The sequence below is a fragment of the Oncorhynchus tshawytscha genome, linkage group LG25, assembly GCF_018296145.1.
Source record: "Oncorhynchus tshawytscha isolate Ot180627B linkage group LG25, Otsh_v2.0, whole genome shotgun sequence".
Classification (NCBI taxonomy): Eukaryota; Metazoa; Chordata; class Actinopteri; order Salmoniformes; family Salmonidae; genus Oncorhynchus; species Oncorhynchus tshawytscha.
This window is the reverse complement of record NC_056453.1, coordinates 26,256,963-26,273,942: the sequence shown is the minus strand read 5'-3', so window position 1 is coordinate 26,273,942 and position 16,980 is coordinate 26,256,963. Positions and strand designations below refer to the sequence as shown.

Genomic DNA, 16,980 nt, shown 5'->3' with positions numbered 1-16,980 from the left:
CCATAGAGATGAGGCACGCTCACAAAACTTCAGGTGGAGTTGTATGGGCGTGTCGGTCGCGCGCATGCAGGTTTTTTTAAATGGAATTTGTCTCCCAAAAATTATACAACAGGTCAGATCTGAGCGCATTCATGTTGGGAAATATAGGATATCCATAGCCCATCCAAAAAGCTCCATCACTTCCCATATGGTCACCATGGAAACATGGTAGGTAGTCATTGGGGGATTGATTTTTTTTATGGCTCACTTGCCAAATAAGCAAGTCAGTTCTTTAGGGGCCTGCCTTTTGCTTTTTCCTAGCAATTGGTTGCTATGCTGCTACTGTTTCCATGATTTTGTTGATGCAGTGTATGAGATTCATAGGCCTTATCAACCTGGTCACTCACACCTATAGGCTACAGTACAGTCTAGTTCACACAATAATCTAAGTAATACACAAAAGTAGTTCCCTGCATGCTGGTTTTCCTGCCCCCTGTTTTCTTATGAGGCAGAAAGAAAAACATTTGACCTTTTTTGAATGTAAAAAAACATCTTTACTCATGTCTCTACTTCAATAATATAACTTACTTCAGTAATATCAGTGCCAGTTTGAGGTGGCCTTCTCTTTACCCTTATACAATACAAACACAAATAGCTTCTTCCCGCCCCTGTTTCGGTAAAAAGCTGAGGATGGGGCTAAAGAAATGTAATCACTCTCAAATTCATGTACAGAGATATGAATGCAAGGACTGACCATCCATGATATCAAAATAATAGTTTTAACCATGTTTTGAGGCTGTATAGTGTTTGTTTACATTTACTTTGTTTACAAACATTGGAGTAAAACAAGCTTATATTTTGGGTTCTGATGGAGTACGACAGTTGAACAAAGCTCATGAGACATTTCTAAGTTATATTCTTCAAGAATCAATGGGTACATATCATGTAGCTACTGCTGATTGCCCATTTAATGGACAATTAACTGCATGTCAAATTGTTGTTGTGCTAACCTTACAGCTTGAGAATATGCCTGCCTACCCCAACTTCAGTAGCAGATTGTATATCTGCTATGGAGAGATCATGGGAATATAGAAATCTGCACCCCATGATCCTTCAGGAGTCTCACAGGCAGCACAACATCTGAGTGCAGAGCGGAGCGGTGTGAGGGATTACAGCTGCCTGAAGCACCTGAGGGAAGGTGTGTGCAGTGGAGCTGCTGTGTGCGAGGTAGACTTTGCTTTGGCATAGAGAGTGATGTTCATCCCCAATAGCACCCTATTCTCTGTTTAGTACACTACTTTTGACCAGGGCTAAAAAACAGTGCACTAAATAGGGAAGAGGGTACTATTTGGGATGCAGTGAGAGAGAGGTGCTGGAGTTTCAGTGGATTAGTAGGGGATGCAGAGGACAGACTTCACTCTCGCTGGCATAACACTGCTTCAGCTCTGCATGACTGCTGATCGCTCCAAATCAAATTTAACCCTAATTAATCTCTCCTCCTGCCTGCCTCTCGGGATGCTTCCCAAATGGCACCCCTTTATAGGGCACTACTTTTGACCAGGGCCTATAGGGCTCTGGTCAAAAAGAAGTACACTATTTAGCGAATAGAGTCTCATTTAGGACATAGATTCTGTCAAAACCCACACACTGGAACCGGCAGCCCTGGGCTGGGCACACACCTAGCTGGGGCATTTATCACTGCTATACTGCAGCCTCAGCCATCCTACTGTAATATAGTACGCTACAGCACAGACACATTATATAGTATGTGCACATTATATTAGTGCACCAGTTACACCAACAGATCACATTTGGAATTACAACAAAATAATAACTTCTATATAATTTATTTGACATACAGTACCAGTATTAAGGCATATGCATCATGTCATGCTGATGCAATGTTTTTACAACAACAGTGTTCTATAAGCAATGTTTCTATCTAGAGAATCCTTTAAGTAGAAAATGATCAATGTGTTGACCCCCCCAGAGAATAGGCATACTAAAGCTGTTTCTTCTCAATAAAATGTAGAGAGAAATTTCCATCCTGATTTGAAAGAACCAGTAGGCTAGTAGGCCAAATAGCAATTATATTAAGCTATAGTTTATTGACTTGCGGCTTGCCTATAGGTTTAGCAGTAAAACAGGTAGCTTGGAGTGAATCTCCTGCAGACTCTGCATTTTTATAACATAATTCCCTTACATCAAATGCTTTGATCCTGGGGGGAATGGGCCGAGGTTTTTGATTGACATCGACCTTGTCCCCTCTTGAATAATTATGACCGGTTTAGACATTAGTGCCTCCCATTCTCATGATTTATTCATCGGCTTCTAGCTTGCTGTGCACTGCTCTGGTCAATCAGAGGTTGCACCGGTAGGCGTGCTAGCGATCCATACATAGGTTACTGCAGTTGTGGCACATATGACTTTTTGTTGTGAATCGGTCCGGCAACTATAGTTGCTCGGTTGAAGTTACCTGCAGCGGTGGGATTGGCTACTTCCGAGTGGCGCGTGCTGGGTGAACATGTAGACGGTATTCTATTTGGCCTTTAGATCTATTTATCCTTATATTATGGTCGAATTAGACTATTGGAAATAGAAAGTCCATAGACATTTCAGTTCAGTATATTTGGCTAGGCGGTGTAGCTTTTTTATTCGCTCTGTTGTGGTAGTAGGCTAAAATAACGTCAGCTGTAGCGATCAATTTCACTTGAGGATCCCAAAGAAACCGTCTGGTTGCAGTTCTCTACAGCGGCTACCGGTTGTCGGCAGGCTATTTGCTGCGACTGATGCGAAGCGGCTAGTGAGGCTGGAGAGAGAGTCAAGCAAGGTAAGGCTACTGTAGCGGTAATCTGTTTTATTTAGGCAGTAGGCTTGACATTAAGCTAAATTAAATCTTTGTGAAATCCATTTTTTTTAAACGGACACAAATTATATCTCCACCCTGATCGAAATTGACTGTCAAAGCTGTAGCCAGTAGCCACCTTCCCCACCCCCTACAAAAACAAATGTTCAGTACAGTGTAAGCAAATTGTTGTCAATGCCAACAGGTTACATTGTATCATGTTTGCGTCCACAAATGGATTAAAGTATCCCAATTTGCATGTGCATTTCCATGTGAAAATCAATGCTTGGCATTATTCCACACCACTGTTCTGGTTCTAACAATGGGAGTTATCAGTTATTGTCAAACTGCTGGACTGGATTATCTTAACTTCAACAGGCAGCTACATGTATGAGATGTAGGTACAGTTGGATACATAGGAAAGTAAATGTATTCTGTAATATTCTATTCAGTAGCTACTGCTTGTCTCTGCACTTGACTACAAGTCAAACAGAAATATATCACACCATGACAAAGAGCTGTGCATAATAATGTCAGTAGGCTAGTTTATAGTAAGGAGTAGTTATAGATTGTTACACCAGATAATGTGATTTAACCAAAGATTTTTGGTATCCATTACTGGGAGTTACAGGTTAGGCACCGTTTGGTGTAGCACAGAGAATTTTCAACCAACCTTACCGATACTATCTTCATTGTGGATTTGGCCAAACATGTATCTTTGCAGGTGGTGTATTTGAATTTAGAAAATGCTCCATTATTAAAATAAATATTTGTTTTGCTCCATGAAGAAATCCAACAATGTGTAGTATTAGTATTTAGTAGTATTTTTGGGGGTCCAAACAGGAAACAAAACACAACAAATAAAATACTTATCTATATTATGTTATTATATAAATTAACACTATATCATACTACATAATCTCCTGCCTCTGCCTCGCGCTTCAGAAACAGGAAATGGCTCCTGCCCTATGAGCTGTTATGGATTACACAAGCCAAGGATTCGTACAAGGCCACCCACCTACAAAATACAATAAATAATACAGTGCAAATTACAATACAAAATATATAAAAATAGCTCTTCACATGTCTCCACAGTCCCCATGTGCTGTAAGGGGTTCTTTTGTCAGCTTTAAAAAAAATCTGTTTCTATTGCTAGCTTGAGTTACCTGGGTTACGAGTTCCATGCAGTCATGGCTCTATTTAATATTGTACGTTTCCCAGCCTCTGTTCTGGACCTGGGTACTATGAAGAGACCTCTGGCTGCATGTCTTGTGTGATACCGATGAGTGTCCGAACTGTGTGCCAAGTGCTTGAACAGACAGTGTGATACCTTCAACACACCCCCCACCTCGCACAAAGACCAATAGTAATGCAGTCAATATTGAGCCAGGAAAGATTGACATGAATGTTACTGACATTCTGCGACGTCAAGAAAGCAGAGCGTTATCATGGACAGACCTCTTCCTATTTTAGCAAGCTTTGAGTCGATATGTTTTGACCATGACAGTTTGCTATCTAGTATTACACCCAGGAGTTTAGTCTCTACTTGCTCAATCGCCACATTATTCAATAATAGATCTAGATGAGGTTTATGGTTGAGCGAGTGATTTGTTCCAAAAAATATTATTTTAGTTTTCAAGATATTTAGCACCAGCCTATTTGCTAGTTACCCATTCTAAAACTGACTGGATGTCATTTATTTACTTTACTGCCGTAGCCGACATGTATATACTTTTGAGTCATCAGCGTATATAGACGCAGCCTTTATTCAAGGTCAGTGGAAGGTCATTAGTAAAAACAGTACAATAATGGCCCAAGCTGGCTGCCCTGCAGGCTTCCGGGTTAAGCGGGCATTGTGTCAAGAAGCAGTGTGGATTGGCTGGGTTGTGTTTCAGAGGACGCACGGCTCTCAACCTTCGCCTCCCGATTCCGTACGGGAGTTGCAGCGATGAGACAAGACTAACTACCAATTGGATACCACAAAATTGGGGAGAAAAAGGGGTAAAAAAATATAAAATAAAAATAAACTCTCAATCCATGATAAGGCAGTGGATGCAAATCCATAACACCTATGTATTTTCAGCAATAGGTTATGATCAATGATATCAAAAGCTGCACTAAAGTCAAGCAAAACAGCTCCCACAATCTTCTTACTATCAATTTCTTTCAGCCAATCATCAGTCATTTGTATCAGTGCTGAGCATGTTGAGTGCCCTTCCCTATAAGTATGCTGAAAGTCTGTTGTAAATTTGTTTTCTGTACAAGAACATTACACTTGGTCAAGCATTGTACTTCAAAAGGTTGCTAAGCACAGGTAACAGACTGATTGGTTGGCTGTTTGAAGCACTAAAGGGTGCTCTGCAATTCTTGGGCAGCAGAATGACCTTTGCCTCCCTCCAGGCCTGAAGGCACACACCGTCTTCTAGGCTTGCATTGAAGATGTGGCAAACAGGAGTTGCAATGTATTCCATTACCAACCTCAGCAATTTACCATCCAGGTTTGTCAGTACCAGGTGGGTTGTCCTTATTTATAGAGAGAAGATATGAAATAGACAAGTATTACGTCATGGAGCAAAACATTTATTTATTTTATTAGCGGAGCATTTTCTAAATTCAAACACCATCTGCAACTGGACACGGACATTTTAGAAGATGCATGCTTGGCCGAATCGTGAACAAAGATGGTATCGCAGTTAAGATTGGTCGTAAATTCTCTGTGCTACACCAAACAGTAACTAATCTGTAACGCACAGTAATGGATACCAAAAATCTTTGGTTTAAATCACATTATCTGGTGTAACAATCTGTAGCTAAGTAAGTAGCTGTTCCTACTTGCTGTGTGGCTTCAGGTCAACACCTACCTCATTCTGCCTCTTATCTGACATTTGCTGACGGCACAACAGTGGTAGGCCTAATCACCAACAACGATGAGACAGCCTATAGGGAGGAGGTTAGAGACCTGGCAGTGTGGTTCCAGGACAACAACCTCTCCCTCAATGTGAGCAATACAAAGTAGCTGATCGTAGACTACAGGAAAAGGAGGTCATCACCACATCACTTTACCCCAACCTACATGTACAAACTATCTCAACTAACCTGTACCCCACACATTGACTCTGTGCCGGTACCCCCTGTACAGTGTATATAGCCTCGTGTTTGTTATGTGTTTTTATTTTTTTACTTTAGTTTATTTAGTAAATATATTTCTTAAACTGCATTGTTGCTTAAGGGCTTGTAAGTAAGCATTTCACGGTAAGGTTCATGTGACAAAAACAATGTGATTTGGTTGGTTCCCCTTGACAGGGTCTTATGTGGCAATGAAATGGTTCAACAAAGAGGCATCTATTAGGCTATAGTGCCTGTTGTTTTACATCGGCTGTGATTGTTATGAATACTGTATAGTTCTCTAATAATTGTGGAATGTGAGATTTAATAAATATTGGTGTTATGTTTTGATAGAGGAATTTGCAAGCTTCCTGCTGAGCTGGAGCAGATTAAAAAACAAAATAGTTTATTACATTTGTCCTGAGATTTGTTCTCCACAAAATATGCTAAAATACCTTTTGCAATAACTGCAGAGACGATCAATTTACCCTATATTCTCCATTATCAGGTAACAAACAACTCCTTCCTGACTCAAGTGCAACATATAACAATGATCCTACAAAGATGCATTTCTATAAGATTCCTCAGACATAAATACATGTAAAATAAGATGGTGGAGCTCTCATTACATGGTTATTCTATGAGAATGGCTGCTTCACTGTGTAGTGTTCTGCTGTTCTCTCTGTTGAAAGCTGAGCTCCCTATCAGCAGATGAAAGACAATCATCTCCACAGCATTTCTCAAATCCTATCAGAGACATGCACTACGGTAAGTGTACCTATTAAGCCCACTTCGATCTTTGAATTCAAATAAAACTTAAACATTTTTTTAAAAGTCAATCAGATGTTTTATAATGAAGCTATTGACAATTATGTGTAACTTCCAACTAGTGGCCATTTTCAAAGCTGCAAAAAAACTTGTGTTGAGGACTTAGATAAAACATATTTTTCAAATAAAAAAAACAACAACTCAGAAGTGATACTACTTTATCTAAAATGAAAAGATGAATGTGCTGATATTTGCACATGATAGCCTATTTCATGAGCATTCATTACTATTTCTTGCCAATTGAAAATATGTTTTTCATACTAGCAGTCATGCCTGCATGTCAGTCTCACAGAAGCAACAACTTGTTGAAGTACAAGATAATAGATTTCAGGCATTCACAGCTTCCATTTTTAAATGCATTTTGTCTTATTTTACTGGTAAATGAAACTTGCATTGTTATACATAAATGCCATTTTTGTAAATTTGACATTTATCTCTGGCTTAAAGGGTAGCACAGAAAGCATTCCCTCGAAACAGAATGAAAAATGACAAAGCAATATTGTTCAATAGGATCAATACTAACTTTGCATAATATTGTAGTCTGTGTATAAAAACTATTTATACCCCACACCATTAGTTTCTAAATATTTTGAGTAGTCTTTGCTATTCTGTCTTTTTCACCATAAATTACTGTTGTTCCTATTAAGCCCAGTATGCTCCTATTAAGCCTGGTTTGCATTGAAACACATGTGGAAAGTGTGTTGATATCCCTAATATTCAATGAACATGAGCATAAATACACTGCTCAAAAAAATAAAGGAACACTAAAATAACACTTCCTAGATCTGAATGAATGAAATATTCTTATGAAATACTTTTTTCTTTACATAGTTGAATGTGCTGACAACAAAATCACACAAATTATCAATGGAAATCAAATTTATCAACCCATGGAGGTCTGGATTTGGAGTCACACTCAAAATTAAAGTGGAAAACCACACTACAGGCTGATCCAACTTTGATATAATGTCCTTAAAACAAGTCAAAATGAGGTTCAGTAGTATGTGTGGCCTCCACGTGCCTGTATGACCTCCCTACAATGCCTGGGCATGCTCCTGATGAGGTGGCGGATGGTCTCCTGAGGGATCTCCTCCCAGACCTGGACTAAAGCATCCGCCAACTCCTGGACAGTCTGTGGTGCAATGTGGCATTAGTGGATGGAGCGAGACATGATGTCCCAGATGTGCTCAATTGGAATCAGGTCTGGGGAACGGGCGGGCCAGTCCATAGCATCAATGCCTTCCTCTTGCAGGAACTGCTGACACACTCCAGCCACATGAGGTCTAGCATTGTCTTGCATTAGGAGGAACCCAGGGCCAACCGCACCAGCATATGGTCTCACAAGGGGTCTGAGGAGCTCATCTCGGTATCTAATGGCAGTCAGGCTACCTCTGGCGAGCACATGGAGGGCTGTGCGGCCCCCCAAAGAAATGCCACCCCACACCATGAGGATGTTGCAGGCAGCAGAACGTTCTCCACGGCTTCTCTAGACTCTGTCACGTCTGTCACTTGTGCTCAGTGTGAACCTGCTTTATTGGGGGTGTCTTGCTAATTGCCCAAAATTTCCACCTGTTGTCTATTCCATTTGCACAACAGCATGTGAAGTTTATTGTCAATCAGTGTTGCTTCCTAAGTGGACAGTTTGATTTCACAGAAGTGTGATTGACTTGGAGTTACATTGTGTTGTTTAAGTGTTCCCATTATTTTTTTGAGCAGTGTATATTTTTTTTGTTCAGATATAAGTTTGATTAAACCCCCCAAAATCACAGTTCTGCATATTGTGCATCTAGCCATGGTTCCTTTTACCAAGATTAGAAATAATTCCAAAGAATTAGAAACCTCTGTACACTCCAATAGGTTTGAGGCAGAGAGAGGAATAAGATCAGGGTTGAGGGATATCAGGGATAGAAGACCTACAAGTGATGCGGACGAATGAGGGAGAAGAAAATGGACTATTGGGTGACTGCTTATACACTTTTGGGTGAGGGCATTGTCATAATTGTTGTCTTTCATTCATCCACGTGATTCTGTTTGTTGGTCCACCACCTGTACCTTTTTAATACACAGTTGAAAGGGAGGTTTGAAACTGTCTTCAGATAAGCTTTAGGAGACAAGTTGAACTAATTAACAAGAATAGCAATACAGCAAATGTGACTCAGCTTTCAGTCCGAAGTTTTCATATACCTTACATTTAAACTCAGTTTTTCACAATTCCTGACATTTAATCCCAGTACAAATTCCCTGTTTTAGGTCAGTTAGGATCCTCACTTTATTTTAAGAATGTGAAATGTCAGAATAATAGTAGAGAGAATGATTTATTTCAGCGTTTATTTCTTTCATCACATTCCCAGTGGGTCAGAAGTAGACATACACTCAATTAGAATTTGGTAGCATTGCCTTTAAATTTTTTAAACTTGGGTCAAACGTTTCGGGTAGCCTTCCCACAATAAGTTAGGTGAATTTTGTCCCATTCCTCCTGACAGAGCTGGTGTACCGGAGTCAGGTTTGTAGTCCTCCTTGCTCGCACATGCTTTTTCAGTTCTGCCCGCAAATTTTCTATAGGATTGAGTTCAGGACTTTGATGGCCACTCCAATACCTTGACTTTGTTGTCCTTAAGCCATTTTTCCACAACTTTGGAAGTATGCTTGGGGTCATTGTCCATTTGGAAGACCCATTTGCGACCAAGCTTTAACTTCCTGACTGATGTCTTGAGATGTTGCTTCAATATATCCACATCATTTTCCTCACTCATGATGCCATCTATTTTGTGAAGTGCAGTCCAGTCTCTCCTGCAGCAAAGCACCCCCAAAACATGATGCTGCCACCCCCGTGCTTCACGGTTGGGATGGTGGCCTTCGGCTTGCAAGCCTCCCCCTTTTTCCTCCAAACATAACCATGGTCATTATGGCCAAACAGTTCTATTTTTGTTTCATCAGACCAGAGGACATTTCTCCTAAAAGTACGATCTTTGTCCCCATGTGCATTTGCAAACCGTAGTCTGGCTTTTTATGGCGGTTTTGGAGCAGTGTTTTCTTCCTTGCTGAGCGGCCTTTCAGGTTATGTCGATATAGGACTCATTTTACTGTGGATATAGATACTTTTGTACCAGTTTCCTCCAGCATCTTCACAAGGTCCTTTGCTGTGGTTCTGGGATTGATTTGAGCTTTTCGCACCAAAGTACGTTCATCTCTAGTAGACAGAACGTGGTATGTGCGGTATGACGGTCCTGTGGTGTTAATACTTGCGTTCTATTGTTTGTACAGATGAACATGGTACCTTAAGGCGTTTGCAAATTGCTCCCAAGGATGAGCCAGACTTTTGGAGGTCTACAACTTTTTTTCTGAGGTCTTGGCTGATTTCTTTTGATTTTCCCATGATGTCAAGCAAAGAGGCACCAAGTTTGAAGGTAGGCCTTGAAATACATCCAATTACACCTCCAATTGACTCAAATGATGTCAATTAGCCTATCAGAAGCTTCTAAAGCCATGACATCATTTTCTGGAATTTTCCAAGCTGTTTAAAGGCACAGTCAGCTTAATGTATGTAAACGTGTGACCCATTGGAATTGTGATACAGTGTATTATAAGTGAAATAATCTGTCTGTAAACAATTGTTGGAAAATGTACTTGTGTCATGCACAAAGTAGATGTCCTAACCGACTTGCCAAAACTATGTTAACTTGTTAACAAGAAATTTGTGGAATGGTTGAAAAATGAGTTTTTATGACTCCTACCTAAGTGTATGTGAACTTCCAACTTGAACTGTAATTCATTGAAAGTTGTGTGGTGTTATGGTCTTTGTTGCATGGCTTGTTATCCAAATAATATAAAATTGTATTAGTCACATGCGCCGAATACAACCGTACAATGCAATGCTTACTTACGAGCCCCTAACCAACAATGCAGTTTACAAAATACAGATAAGAAATAAAAGTAACAAAGTAACAAGTAAGGGCCAGAGTGGTGTTATGGTCTTTGTTGCATGGCTTCTTATCCACAGAGGGCCAGAGTGGTGTTATGGTCTTTGTTGCATGGCTTCTTATCCACAGAGGGCCAGAGTGGTGTTATGGACATTGTTGCATGGCTTCTTATCCACAGAGGGCCAGAGTGGTGTTATGGTCTTTGTTGCATGGCTTTTTATCCACAGAGGGCCAGTGTGGGTGCAGGTTTGTGTTGCATGGCTTCTTATCCACAGAGGGCCAGTGGTGTTATGGTCTTTGTTGCATGGCTTCTTATCCACAGAGGGCCAGAGTGGTGTTATGGTCTTTGTTGCATGGCTTCTTATCCACAGAGGGCCAGTGTGGGTGCAGGTTTGTGTTGCATGGCTTCTTATCCACAGAGGGCCAATGTGCGTGCAGGTTTTTGTTCCAACCAAGCAATAACACACCTGATTCAACTAATCATGTCTTGATTGAGTCTATGATTAGTTGAATCAGGTGTGTACTGGTCGGCAAGAACAAAAGCCCAAGTCCACATTGATCTCTGTGAATACGATTGGACACCCCCCCCTGTTATAAGTGCTACTTTCTTGATGAATAGCAATGACCAGTTCATTTTAATAACTTTAGGGAAGATTCATATAATCCAATTTTACATAAGAAAATGTCAGTTTGTAAGTTTTGAACATTTGTAAATGAATTCAAATGGATTATTTAATTAAGAGGCAGGCTTATTTGGAACACCCATGGGCTTAAAGGGTACACTCAGTACCCATTAAGCACAATCCAGACTTTTTACATAGTATATCAAATATTTTTATGTCTTAATTAACATGTAAGTAAAGTCATAACTTCACATGAGAGTTGAATCTTTTATTTTATATCCACTTTTCTTGCAAACATTTAGGGATTAGAAATGTTTGAACTTAGATTTGGTTGGGTAATTTAGTTCTCTCCCTTTGTCCATCTCTCTTTATCTTTGTCTCTTTTTCTCTCTGTCTCTCCATCCCAAACTCACTCACACACATCTGTGATTTAGTATGCTGGAGACAGTGAGCGTGTTATGTGGATAGATTTCCATTATGAGGTCATGTTTTCTGCTGTCCAGTGTTAACTTAGTGAAAAGACAACAGTTTATCTTTGTCCACAGGGAGTCAGTTTCCATCATCCCAGCCAGAAACTATATACAGACAGGCCTAGGATGGACCCGAGGTGTAGGAATGGAGAGAAAATACATTTGTTTTAAAGTACAACAGTAAATCCCTTTTTATTGTTAAAAAATAATAATATTCAGTCACATGATCGGCCTTCCTAGCTCTTACTAGACAGGAACTGTGACTATTTGCTGCCATGCATTGGAATTTACAGTACCTTTGTTTCACAACAGGGTAATAGTGGATATTTCCTGCTTTACCAGTAGTACGTCTTACTTGGAGTGGTTAGAATGGATTTTGGGATTACTGCCGACACAAGAAGTGTAATAATATTGCTTGGTTCAGGTTGAGACTGACTGTCTGTTGTCGAGGCACGTCAAAGCGTCTCTTTCTGCTGCGTATTATCAGCCACCAACCGAGAGCTTTGGGTGGGAATCTCTCTGGATGCATTCCAAATGGCAAAATTAGTGCACTATGTAGGGAATAGGGTGTTATTTGGGACTCTTTCATGCTCTTTCTCTCTCCTTGTCTCAATCATTCTCTGTCTCTCTCTGAATGTTATCAGCGTTGAAAATGTGAGAAGTTTTCCTGACCAGGTATTAAAGGTGTTGCCCTCTGGGATGTCGATTAATTTCACTGAGCTCTGAGGTAAATGGCAACTCTATGCCCCATTAATCAGGAAGAGCAGTCATGGAAATCAGAGAGCGGTCCACTGTCATGGAAATAATGTCAGATGGGTGCTTTATAGTATTCTTTTTGTTTAGGATGGGTGTGTTTGGAGTCCTTTTAATATAGGGCAAAATTAGTTTTACAAGGGAATTTTGTATGTCTTTTTTGTTGTTGCGCAACTCCACCCTCCAGGACCAACATCTAATTTGTATGCAAAAGCAATCTCTTATATGCAAGCCAGGCATGTAGAATAGTACTACTGTCAGATTCATATGAGGTAGCAGAAATGACCCGTACAAACATTTATTGTAAATCTCTCTCCAGGAAAGGAAACCTAAACTATATCAGATGGAACATCCATGGTGGAAAATCTGAAGATAAAAATTTGATTTCTGATATGATAGCTGTGTGTGTGTGTGTAGTGGATTAGACATTGAGCTGAACTCCTTTAATTAACTAAGGATTCACACAGGCTTTACCACACACATTGACGTTCTGCTTTGATTCTGTAAATATGGTGCTGCAGATGAAGTGTTCTCACAGCACCTTTGTCATCCTGTTATAGAGATCTATGTGCGTCCCAATTGGCACCTATTCCCTATGTATTGGTGCACTACTTTCGACCAGGGCCCATAGGGCTCTGGACAAAAGTAGTGCACTAGATATGTAATAGGATGCGATTTAGGGGACACAAGATAAACAGCAAGGCCTTTTTGCTCAGCCTCTGAGTTGTGTGTCTGTCAAAAGAGTTAGTGGCTGGTTGCTGTGGGCTGTCTTAACCTTTGTCAACTGCTCCCGGGAGTTGGAGACCTTTATTAAGTCTTGATGGATGGAACAGGTCTGACAGTGACAGTTCTGCATTCTAGTTCTTAAGCCTTTGGCCAGGTGACCAGGCACCTGAGGTCACACAGAGCATCTGAGAATGTTATTTTCTATGTCTCAAAGAGCACCCTATTTCCTATATAGTGCACTACTTTTGACCAGAGCCCATAGTCCTCTGGTCAAAAGTAACAACTATAGGGAATAGAATGCCATCTGAGATGCAGACATCCTGTCTCTATTAGAGGTCGACCGATTATGATTTTTCAACGCCGATACCGATTATTGGAGGATCAAAAAAGACGATACCGATTTAATCGGCCGATTTAATAAAATAAATTTAAAAAATATATATATATATATACATACATACAGTGGGGCAAAAAAGTATTTAGTCAGCCACCAATTGTGTAAGTTCTCCCCCTTAAAAAGATGAGAGGCCTGTAATTTTCATCATAGGTACACTTCAACTATGACAGACAAAATGATGAAAATTACAGGCCTCATCTTTTTAAGGGGGAGAACTTGCACAATTGGTGGCTGACTAAATACTTTTTTGCCCCACAGTATGTATGTATATACAGTGCCTTGCGAAAGTATTCGGTCCCCTTGAACTTTGCGACCTTTTGCCACATTTCAGGCTTCAAACCTAAAGATATAAAACTGTATTTTTTTGTGAAGAATCAACAACAAGTGGGACACAATCATGAAGTGGAACGACATTTATTGGATATTTCAAACTTTTTTAACAAATCAAAAACTGAAAAATTGGGCGTGCAAAATTATTCAGCCCCTTTACTTTCAGTGCAGCAAACTCTCTCCAGAAGTTCAGTGAGGATCTCTGAATGATCCAATGTTGACCTAAATGACTAATGATGATAAATACAATCCACCTGTGTGTAATCAAGTCTCCGTATAAATGCACCTGCACTGTGATAGTCTCAGAGGTGCGTTAAAAGCGCAGAGAGCATCATGAAGAACAAGGAACACATCAGGCAGGTCCGAGATACTGTTGTGAAGAAGTTTAAAGCCGGATTTGGATACAAAAAGATTTCCCAAGCTTTAAACATCCCAAGGTGCACTGTGCAAGCGATAATATTGAAATGGAAGGAGTATCAGACCACTGCAAATCTACCAAGACCTGGCCGTCCCTCTAAACTTTCAGCTCATACAAGGAGAAGACTGATCAGAGATGCAGCCAAGAGGCCCATGATCACTCTGGATGAACTGCAGAGATCTACAGCTGAGAAGGGAGACTCTGTCCATAGGACAACAATCAGTCGTATATTGCACAAATCTGGCCTTTATGGAAGAGTGGCAAGAAGAAAGCCATTTCTTAAAGATATCCATAAAAAGTGTTGTTTAAAGTTTGCCACAAGCCACCTGGGAGACACACCAAACATGTGGAAGAAGGTGCTCTGGTCAGATGAAACCAAAATTGAACTTTTTGGCAACAATGCAAAACGTTATGTTTGGCGTAAAAGCAACACAGCTCATCACCCTGACCACACCATCCCCACTGTCAAACATGGTGGTGGCAGCATCATGGTTTGGGCCTGTTTTTCTTCAGCAGGGACAGGGAAGATGGTTAAAATTGATGGGAAGATGGATGGAGCCAAATACAGGACCATTCTGGAAGAAAACCTAATGGAGTCTGCAAAAGACCTGAGACTGGGACGGAGATTTGTCTTCCAACAAGACAATGATCCAAAACATAAAGCAAAATCTACAATGGAATGGTTCAAAAATAAACATATCCAGGTGTTAGAATGACCAAGCCAAAGCCCAGACCTGAATCCAATCGAGAATCTGTGGAAAGAACTGAAAACTGCTGTTCACAAATGCTCTCCATCCAACCTCACTGAGCTCGAGCTGTTTTGCAAGGAGGAATGGGAAAAAATGTCAGTCTCTCGATGTGCAAAACTGATAGAGACATACCCCAAGCGACTTACAGCTGTAATCACAGCAAAAGGTGGCGCTACAAAGTATTAACTTAATATTAAGGGGGCTGAATAATTTTGCACGCCCAATTTTTCAGTTTTTGATTTGTTAAAAAAGTTTGAAATATCCAATAAATGTCGTTCCACTTCATGATTGTGTCCCACTTGTTGTTGATTCTTCACAAAAAAATACAGTTTTATATCTTTATGTTTGTGGCCTGAAATGTGGCAAAAGGTCGCAAAGTTCAAGGGGGCCGAATACTTGCGCAAGGCACTGTATATATATTTGTAATAATGACAATTACAACAATACTGAATGAACACTTATTTTAACTTGATATAATACATCAATAAAATCAATTTAGCCTCAAGTAAATAATGAAACATGTTCAATTTGGTTTAAATAATGCAAAAACAAAGTGTTGGAGAAGAACGTAAAAGTGCAATATGTGCTATGTAAGAAAGCTAACGTTTCAGTTCCTTGCTCAGAACATGAGAACATATGAAAGCTGGTGGTTCCTTTTAACATGAGTCTTCAATATTCCCAGGTAAGAAGTTTTAGGTTGTAGTTATTATAGGAATTATAGGACTATTTCCCTCTATACCATTTGTATTTCATTAACCTTTGACTATTGGATGTTCTTATAGGCACTTTAGTATTGCCAGTGTAACAGTATAGCTTCCGTCTCTCTAGTTAGCGCGCGCTAACTAGCTAGCCTTTTCACTTAGGTTTCACCAGCCTCATCTCGGGAGTTGATAGGCTTGAAGTCATAAACAGCGCAATGTTTGACGCACAAGGAAGAGCTGCTGGCAAAACGCACAAAAGTGCTGTTTGAATGAATGTTTACGTGCCTGCTTCTGCCTAACACCACTCAGTCAGATACTTGTATGCTTGTATGCTCAGTCAGATTATATGCAATGCAGGACACGGTAGATAATACCTAGTAATATCATCAACCATGTGTAGTTAACTAGTGATTATGATTGATTGTTTTTTATAAGATAAGTTTAAAGATTGGATCCCCCGAGCTGACAAGGTGAAAATATGTCATTCTGCCCCTGAACAAGGCAGTTAAACCACCATTCGTTCCTAGGCCGTCATTGAAAATAAGAATGTGTTCTTAACTGACTTGCCTCGTTAAATAAAGGTATAAAAAAAATTAGGCAAATCAGCGTCCAAAAATACCGATTTCTGATTGTTATGAAAACTTGAAATCGGCCCTATAATTAATCAGCCATTCCGATTAATCGGTCGACCTCTAGTCTGTTTAACCTTGAAGGACCTATTCTCATCACAAATAGTACATACTGTAGTATCTTATTTATTTGACTGCAATTGAGTGGTTTAAGTCCTAACCTGTCCATATCTCAACTTTGAACAAAATGTATGTCTCCCTTTTTATGTGTAAACGTCTCATGTAGTTTCAATAGTTGGGTGACAGCTACTGGCATCAGCATGGTTTTGTATGAGAACATATGTTGCTCATCTTTCCTCAAAGGATCAGGCTCTGTACCCTTAAAGGGAGAATCCAGCAGTACAACCAAATATTACAGCACATGATCAAAGCACTTCAGTGTTTCATCCCTGAAACACAGCTGAGGCTTTACACACGTGTAATTACTGTTGTGTAACAAATATGATCATAGTACCTTTAATCGTAGAATAACTGAGGCTAGTATTTCTACAGTATGTGGGTAGAGAT

At 40.0% G+C, this 16,980-nt stretch overlaps 1 protein-coding gene across 5 annotated transcripts in view; it reads left to right on the top strand.

Moving 5' to 3' along the window:
- The first annotated feature begins 2,374 nt into the window (after positions 1 to 2,374).
- Positions 2,375 to 16,980, top strand: part of tanc2b (tetratricopeptide repeat, ankyrin repeat and coiled-coil containing 2b) — a 234,479-nt gene continuing 219,873 nt past the window's right edge. For all 5 annotated transcript variants that reach the window (XM_042306173.1, XM_042306172.1, XM_042306171.1 and 2 more), the window contains exon 1: positions 2,375 to 2,809. The gene's annotated coding sequence lies outside the window, so the exon portion shown is untranslated. The remainder of the gene's footprint in view (positions 2,810 to 16,980) is intronic.